The sequence below is a fragment of the Microcaecilia unicolor genome, chromosome 1 (genome assembly GCF_901765095.1).
Source record: "Microcaecilia unicolor chromosome 1, aMicUni1.1, whole genome shotgun sequence".
NCBI lineage: Eukaryota > Metazoa > Chordata > Amphibia > Gymnophiona > Siphonopidae > Microcaecilia > Microcaecilia unicolor.
In genome coordinates this window covers 610,296,039-610,303,750 of record NC_044031.1, presented here as the reverse complement: position 1 = coordinate 610,303,750, position 7,712 = coordinate 610,296,039, and the positions used below count along the sequence as shown (strand labels likewise).

General features: G+C 43.7%; 1 long non-coding RNA gene across 1 annotated transcript; it reads left to right on the top strand.

Moving 5' to 3' along the window:
- Positions 1-1,211: 1,211 nt before the first annotated feature.
- LOC115460462 lies at positions 1,212-7,465 on the top strand. Its single transcript, XR_003940505.1, has 3 exons — positions 1,212-1,301; positions 2,135-2,141; positions 7,456-7,465. It is a non-coding gene; the product is annotated as an uncharacterized LOC115460462 (long non-coding RNA).
- The last annotated feature ends 247 nt before the right edge of the window (positions 7,466-7,712 follow it).

Genomic DNA, 7,712 nt, shown 5'->3' with positions numbered 1-7,712 from the left:
GCAGACCGGCCTGAATCTTATCGCCCGATTTCATTGCTTAACACAGAGGTAAAACTTCTGGCTAAGATTATGGCGAACAGGCTCTCTAGAGTCCTTCCGTCCTTGGTAGCAGAACCACAGGTGGGGTTCACTTGTGGGCGGGTAATAGCAAAAAAATATCAGGAGGATATTAGCAGCACTAGAAATGATTAGAAGGGAAGGGACCCAGGCTCTATTAATAAGCTTTGGCGCTGAAAAAGCGTTTAATCGGGTAGATTGGGGTTACATGTATGGGGTGTTGGAAGCGTATGGTATAGGAGGAGGATTTTTGAAAGCAGTAAGAGCACTATATGCAGATCCACAAGCACAGGTGTATGCGAATGGGTTATTGTCGGACAGATTTCCAATCCGTAGGGGGATAGGCAGGGGTGCCCATTGTCGCCGTTGCTTTTCGTCTTAACTTTAGATCCTTTATTGCGGGAGATTCAGTTTAATCAGGGCATAAAGGGGGTACAAATAGGGAAACATATCTTTAAATCGGCAGCATTTGCGGATGATTTACTAATGCTTATCATGGAACCTAAGACATCTTTGCCAAATCTCATGGAAAGTTTTGTGGAATTCGGGGATTTCTCCGGCTTTCAACTGAATCTTGTGAAGTCAGAAGCACTCGCGAGTTCGGAAGAGGTGAGACATTCATGGGAAGGGGGCTTTCCCCTGAGGTGGGTGCGAGGGAAGTTTCGGTGTACTAAATAACGCTCTCTCATAGCTTACTTTATTTATTTTTTGTCTATTAGATTGTAAGCTCTTTGAGCAGGGACTGTCTTTCTTCTATGTTTGTACAGCGCTGCGTATGCCTTGTAGCGCTATAGAAATGCTAAATAGTAGTAGTAGTAGTAGGGTGCTGACCGGAAGAGCTCACTGGTGAGACCAGGACTACATGTTCAACAAATTAACATCGAGAGATGTCCAAGGGAGTAGGGTAAATTAACATCCCAGGAGCGTTCACAAAAGGGCTTGAATTATATACATGTGTACAACTCCCTTTATTTGGAAAAATGAAGGATCTCTCTGTTTCCACTCCACTCACAGTCTATCATGTTCTATGTGCCCCTGCTCATATTTGTTTTCCCAATCTGCCTAAATTCCCTTGACTCCTGCCACCAGTCCTGGGGTGACCTATTCCTCCAGGCCTTGGTTCCAATGGCATAGCTAGGTGGGGCCATGGGGGCCTCAGCCCCCCCAAATTTGCTCTAGGTCCCTGGTTGGCTGGTGGGGGTCCCCAACCCACACCAGCTAAAGACTTTGTCCAGCTCTGGTCTGTGGTGGTGCCGCCGCATTGCCTGCCCTGCTCTCTCTTCCCCTCATATTGGGCACGCTCCTTTTAGTGAAATTGAGCTGTTTCACTAAAAGGAGCATACCGGACATGAGGGAAAGAGAGAGTAGGGCAGGCAATGCGACGGCGCCGGAGACCAGAGCTAGATGAAGTCTTCAGCTGGCAGGGGTTGGGGACCCCCACCAGCCAAGGTATTTGTGGCAGCAGTGGGCGGCAGAGGGAAGCAGCGAAGCGGCAGAGGGGGGTGGTAAGGCAGTGGAGAGGGTGGCAGCGGGTTGGTGACCAAATGTCCCCCCACCCCCACCTTGGGCTCTGGCCTCATACCACCTCGAGGCCAGCTATGCCCCTGCTCTGTTCACTCCCCCACTGGAAATTCTCCTCTACCCCTGCAGGTTTAGCGGACCGGTCCTCTTTCTCTGTTCTTCCCTAGTAGATTCCCCTGCTCCCAGGGACTTGGCGGGAAGCTAGAACCAAAGACCTCTACTTGTTCCTTCCCTCTCTATTTATAATCCCATTAATTCCCTTCTTGGGAGTAATCCCTCCCCTTCCTCACAGGGATATTGTGAACACCAGGAGATCATCCATTTGGCTCCTTCCCAGAAAGAGATGACATCAATGCAGTATCTCTCCCCTTAAAACACTTGCTAACATTATGGAACCCTTCCAGCCCTGAATACCAGCAGGGTAGAAATAAAAAAAATATTATACATGAGATAAGCTCTCAGCCAAAAATAATCAAAATGCTGACTACTAAAGAGATGAGATAAAACAATGTCATTCAGAGCTGGTAATAGGAGAGTGTCCTTCCAAAAGGTGGAGCCAGCAAGTCATTGTTGAGCAGATGTTCCAGGCAGAGCTACAACTGAAACTCAACCCCAGTGATTTCTATAAAACATCAAGTCAACAGGAAGAAACTTCAATCTGCAGCTGAAAGAAGAAAAAATACTTAGGAGACCAAGACCTGAGAAAGAAGGAAAATATCCAGACTGTGAGAAGGGACAACTCATGATCAGCTGTCATGGATATCAGAGCAGGGTCTTGGTAAAATCAATATGATTAAGAGATGTGGAGGGGCATTTTCAATAGAACGTCTAAATCAGAATTTGCACGTTTTACACAAAACGTCCAAATTCTGAACAGAAAAGAAGTTCATTTTCGAAAAAGATAGACGTCTATCTTTTGTTTTCGAAAATACTATGGACATTTTATTTTTTTGGATGTTTTGTGATTTGGACGTTTTTTTGTGGGGGCCATTTTCGAAAAAAAAAAAAAAAAACCTGTCCAAGTGCAAATCGTCCAAAATAAAGCCAGAATTTTTAGTAGACTGGTCCCCCTGACATCCCAGAACAGCAATAGGCACCCTATGGGGCACTGCAGTTGACTTCATAAACTGCTCCCAGGTACTCATCTGACCATTTCTCCCTTACCTTGTGTGCTGAGCCCCCTAAAACTCACCCCAAACCCATTACCCCCACTGTACACCACTATCATAGCCCTTACGGGTCAAGGGGGCACCTATATGTGGGTACATTGAGTTTCTGGTGAGTTTTGGAGGGCTCACAGTTTTCGCCACAAGTGTAACAGGAAGGGGGAGGTAGGAGCCTGGATCCGCCTGTCTGAAGTGCACTGTACCTACTACTAAACTACTTCAGGGACCTGCATGCTGCTGTAATGGACCTGAGTATGACATCTGACACTGGCATAGAGGCTGGCAAGTAATGTTCTTCATCACAATTTTTGGGGGTGGGAGGGGATTAGTGACCACTGAGGGAGTAAGGGGATGTCATCCCTGATTCCCTCCAGTGGTCATCTGGGGCACCTTTTTGTGCCTTATTCATAATAAAAACAGGTCTAGCTCAAAATGTCTTAATTTTAGTCTTGGATGTTTTTGTTTTGTTTCATTATGGCTAAAAGACATCTAAGTCTTAGGAACGCCCAAGTCCTACCTTAACCATGCCCCTGGCATGCCCCCTTGAGATTTAGACGTCCTTCTGATGGACTTAAGAGAAAAATGTCTAAAAAGAGGTTTTGAAAATACTGATTTGGACATTTTTGTGAGATAAACGTCTGAATGCAGACTTATGTCACTTTTTGGACGTTTTTCTCTTTTGAAAATGAGCCCCTAAATGTGATAAGTTTGTACATGAGGTGGTCACTAATGGGAATGCAGCCCATCACATCTTTGCTGTATAGCCACAGTAACCACATCTATGTAATTCTGATATATAATTTGTAGCTTGGTTATAAATAAATTCCTGTTTCCAGAAAAGAACCCTGTTTCTGTGTTGTGCAAGGGCACTTCCCAAAGCTGTATTGCTTTTCTTAGAGCCCTCTTCAACCTGACTTCCCAAATGCACTGAAAAAGAAGAATCACTAAGTTGGTGGTAGAAATGTCAGTTCTTAGACTTTCTGGAGTGGACGTTACAATTTAAGAGGAAATAAATTGTATTTTTCCAGTACCAGGGAAAGGAGCCAGAGAAAAAGAGAGGAAAGAGGGGTAAAAATCCAGAGGGAAAAATAAAGGAAGGACAAGATCAGATCTACTGTGTTGTGATAGATTCATCCCCCACCCCCTCCGATATTCAGCCCACATTTTTGACAGCACTGACTGCCATGGGCTAAATTAGGTCTGGATATACAGTGCCAGGTCTTATCTGGGTATTGGTACCCAATATCCTAGACTGTTGCAGCCACCAGAAGTTATCAGGGTCCAGACGACATTCAGTACTGGTACCTAGATATCTTTCCAGGTAAGTTAGGACTGCTATCTTGCCTAGATAGTTAGCTGGGCACCAGTGGTCCTTGAACAGCTTCTAGGTCTGTCCTGGCTCTGCCCATTGTCCACCCTGGCACTATCCAAAGAGTGCTACATCAGTCAGAGCAGATATTGAGTGACACTCTTTGATTAAAGTACCACTGAATACCTGCTCCCTGTCCAGATATTCAGTACCCAGTCAGAAGTTCATCCGAAAAAGAGCTTTGTCTAGTTGGTTAAAGGGGGATGTTATCAACGTGAGCTACTGTTAAGATATATTTTACTGTTAACCTCACTTATTAGTAACTAGGTCTCATTGCATAAAATGGCACCTGTGCTACAATAGGGTGAGCTAGTGATAAAATAACACATTTTAACGGTAGCACACAATGATAACTTCCCCTATTAATGTGAAACGTTTCAGTCTCTGGTAACCAGAGCTGATATTGTGATGTCACAATGCCTCATTCCACCAATACCTAAGAGCCAACCTCATCAGTGATGTCACAATGGCTTGATTGATCCATACTTGGCTCACTTTTATTACATATAGCAGTGATTTCAATTTCTAGGGGCATTTCTTGTTTCTTTAATTAAGGGGAGAAGTTACTAATGTGGGCTACTGTTATTTTACTGTTAACCCCAGTTATTAATAACAGGGTCTCATTGCATAAAATGGGACCTGTGCTAAAATAGAACAAATTAGTGATAAAATAACACATCCTAACAGTAACCTACATTGATAGCTATGCCCTAAATTGCTCTGAATATTGACCTTTTAGTATTTTCCACTGATGAATTTTAAGTGTTTTACCTGACAAAGGTGCTCATTTTCAAAGCACATACTCATTTCAAAATGCCCCCCCCCCCCAAAAAAAAAAAAAAAAAAAAAAACCATTTGCTAGAAACATCTTACTAGCAATTTTGGAAAGGCAGAAAGAAAAAAAGTCCAACACTGCGGTTCATCCAAATAGCAAGGGGGCATGTCGGGGGAGGGTAGGAGGCATGTTTTGGGCAGGACTAGGAAGGGTCCAAAAATAGGATGTCCAACAGCGATAATCAAACAGGAAAAAATGACCAAGTCTTAGATTAAGTTATATCTGTTTCAGTCACACCCAGGGTGAAAAAAGGTGATCTGATTGTACAGCTGACCACTACAGGGATTAAGGCATGACCCCTTTGTAACTCTCTCCAGTGGGTACTGTCTCCTTCCCTCTCCCCTGAAAGAGAAACAGGAAAGGAAAACCAGGCTCTATGACAGCCTCAGTTACTACAGGCTAAAGCAGAAAGCAAGAGTGAGGAGTAATGTGGTGGCTAGGGCAGTGGACCTTAAACCAAGGAATCATGGTCCAAATCCCACTTTAACTTTTTTTTTAATTGTGAGCACTCCAGAAATAGAAATATACCTACTGTCCCTAACTATATGACACCTGCAAACCTGAAGGCTATTGAAGAGGTGTACATTCAAGTACAGTAGGAATTTTTCTGTTCTTGGAGGGCTCACAATTACAAAATAAAAGAGTTAAACTGAGATTTGAACCAGGTTCCCTTGGTTTAAAGTCCACTGCACTAAGCACTAAGTTACCCCTGCTCTGCATGGATATCTGTGTGGCCATTTTTCTCAAAATAATGCCAGACAGATCTTCTTATCCTTGTTTTTTTTTTTTTTTTTACATTCATGCGTTGGATATTTCATTTTGGAAAATGGCTATTCATGTTGGGCATTCTCAGCACAAAAGTGTCCATCTCTTAGCTGTTTTTAAACAGAAAATCTTGACATGGGGGGGGGGGCATTATGAACAGGACTCCATACTGTCTCATCATCTCATCCCAATACAACACATACAAACCCACAAACATTAACACCCCGGCATACACTCTCCCTATCTCAGACAGCCTGAAAATTCTCGGCGTAACAATCGATCGAAACCTCCAACTACAGTCCCAAGCTAAAATCACCATAAAGAAAATGTTTCTCTCAATGTGGAAACTAAAACATGTGAAACATTCTTCCCGAGTCAATGATACTAAGCCACGCAGACTATTGTAACGGAATCTATGCAGGATGCAAAGAACAAATCATAAAGAAACTTCAAACCGCCCAAAACACAGCAGCAAGGCTTATATTTGGGAGAACAGGTTTTGACAGCGCCAAACCACTCTGAGAAAAATTGCACTGGCTCACAATTAAGGAACGCATCGTATTCAAAATCTGCATGACAGTGCACAAAATCATCTAAGGCGAGGCACCGGGATACATGACAGACCTCACCGACCTGCCACTCAGAAACACCATAAAATCAGCACAATCATACCTTAACCTCCACTACCCAAGCAGCAAAGGACTCAAATATGCATCCAGCTTTTCCTACCTGAGCGCACAACTGTGGAACGCACTACCCAAAGCAGTAAAAACCACACTCGACCACTTGAATTTCCGGAAAGTACTAGAAACAGAACTGTTCAGAAGGGCATACCCCAGCGACCCAACATAAAAAACCTGGACATTTGCGACACAACGTAACCAAAGATCGTAACTCTTCTTTTCCCTAACGATGTTCTTCCCAACTGTCTTTATCAAACATGTATGTCACTCTACCATAATATCACCTTGATTACTCACACCTTGTATTTGTTCACACCGGAATCGGTCAATGCCAATTACGGTACCATGTAAGCCACATTGAGCCTGCAAAGAGGTGGGAAAATGTGGGATACAAATGCAACAAAAAAAAATTCTGACTTACACGATTTTTTTAACATGTCCCTCAAAGCATCTTAATAGATTGTGGGCCCAATATTCAACATGTTAAATCATACTGAGCAGACCAGCCAACAATATTCAGCAGCACTTAATTGGGCAGTGCCCATGAATATCGACTCTGCCCACCCTGGCAGAACCTGGACAGTACCGGGGCTGTCCAAAGGTGATGCAGTAGGACCACATAAAATTCAGTCCTGTTTTTGTCTGGTTGGGTATACTGATACCAGCATTGATCTGCTGACACCTGCATAGCACCGGTCCCTATTTATCTTCCTCTATTGAGAAATGGCCATTTAACCCTACCCTCTATTTTCTATCTTTTAACCAGTACCCAGTCCACAACAGAACGTTGCTTCCTATCCTATGTCTTTTTAATTTTCTCAGAAGTCTTTCATGAGGAACTTTGCCAAAAGCTTTCTGAACATCTAAACAAACTACATCAACCGGCCCTCCTTTATCCACATGTTTATTTATTCCTCATACTCAAACATTCAGCCAGGCTCTACAGATCCCAACCCTTCTGGTGCACACTTCTTGCTGCCATGGGGATGGGACCAGTAGAGCCTGGCTAAGGGGCCCTTTTACTAAGCGCATGTCCACTGCCATTTACCACTGGGTAAGTGCCACACTGTAGAAAAATAGAAAATATGTTCTACTCCGTGTTTTTGGCACATGCCAAATTCAGAATTACCGCCAAGGCACGCGGTAGCCGGGCAGTAATGCTGATTTGGCACACGCTGAATATGCATAGGCCTTTACATGCCTTTGTAAAAGGTCCCCTGAATGTTTTAGCATGAGGCTCTGTGGCTGCTGCTGGATTTTCTTTTTTAACACTGACAGTCGTGGCAACAAGAAGGAGCCATAGGACAAGGGCAGAT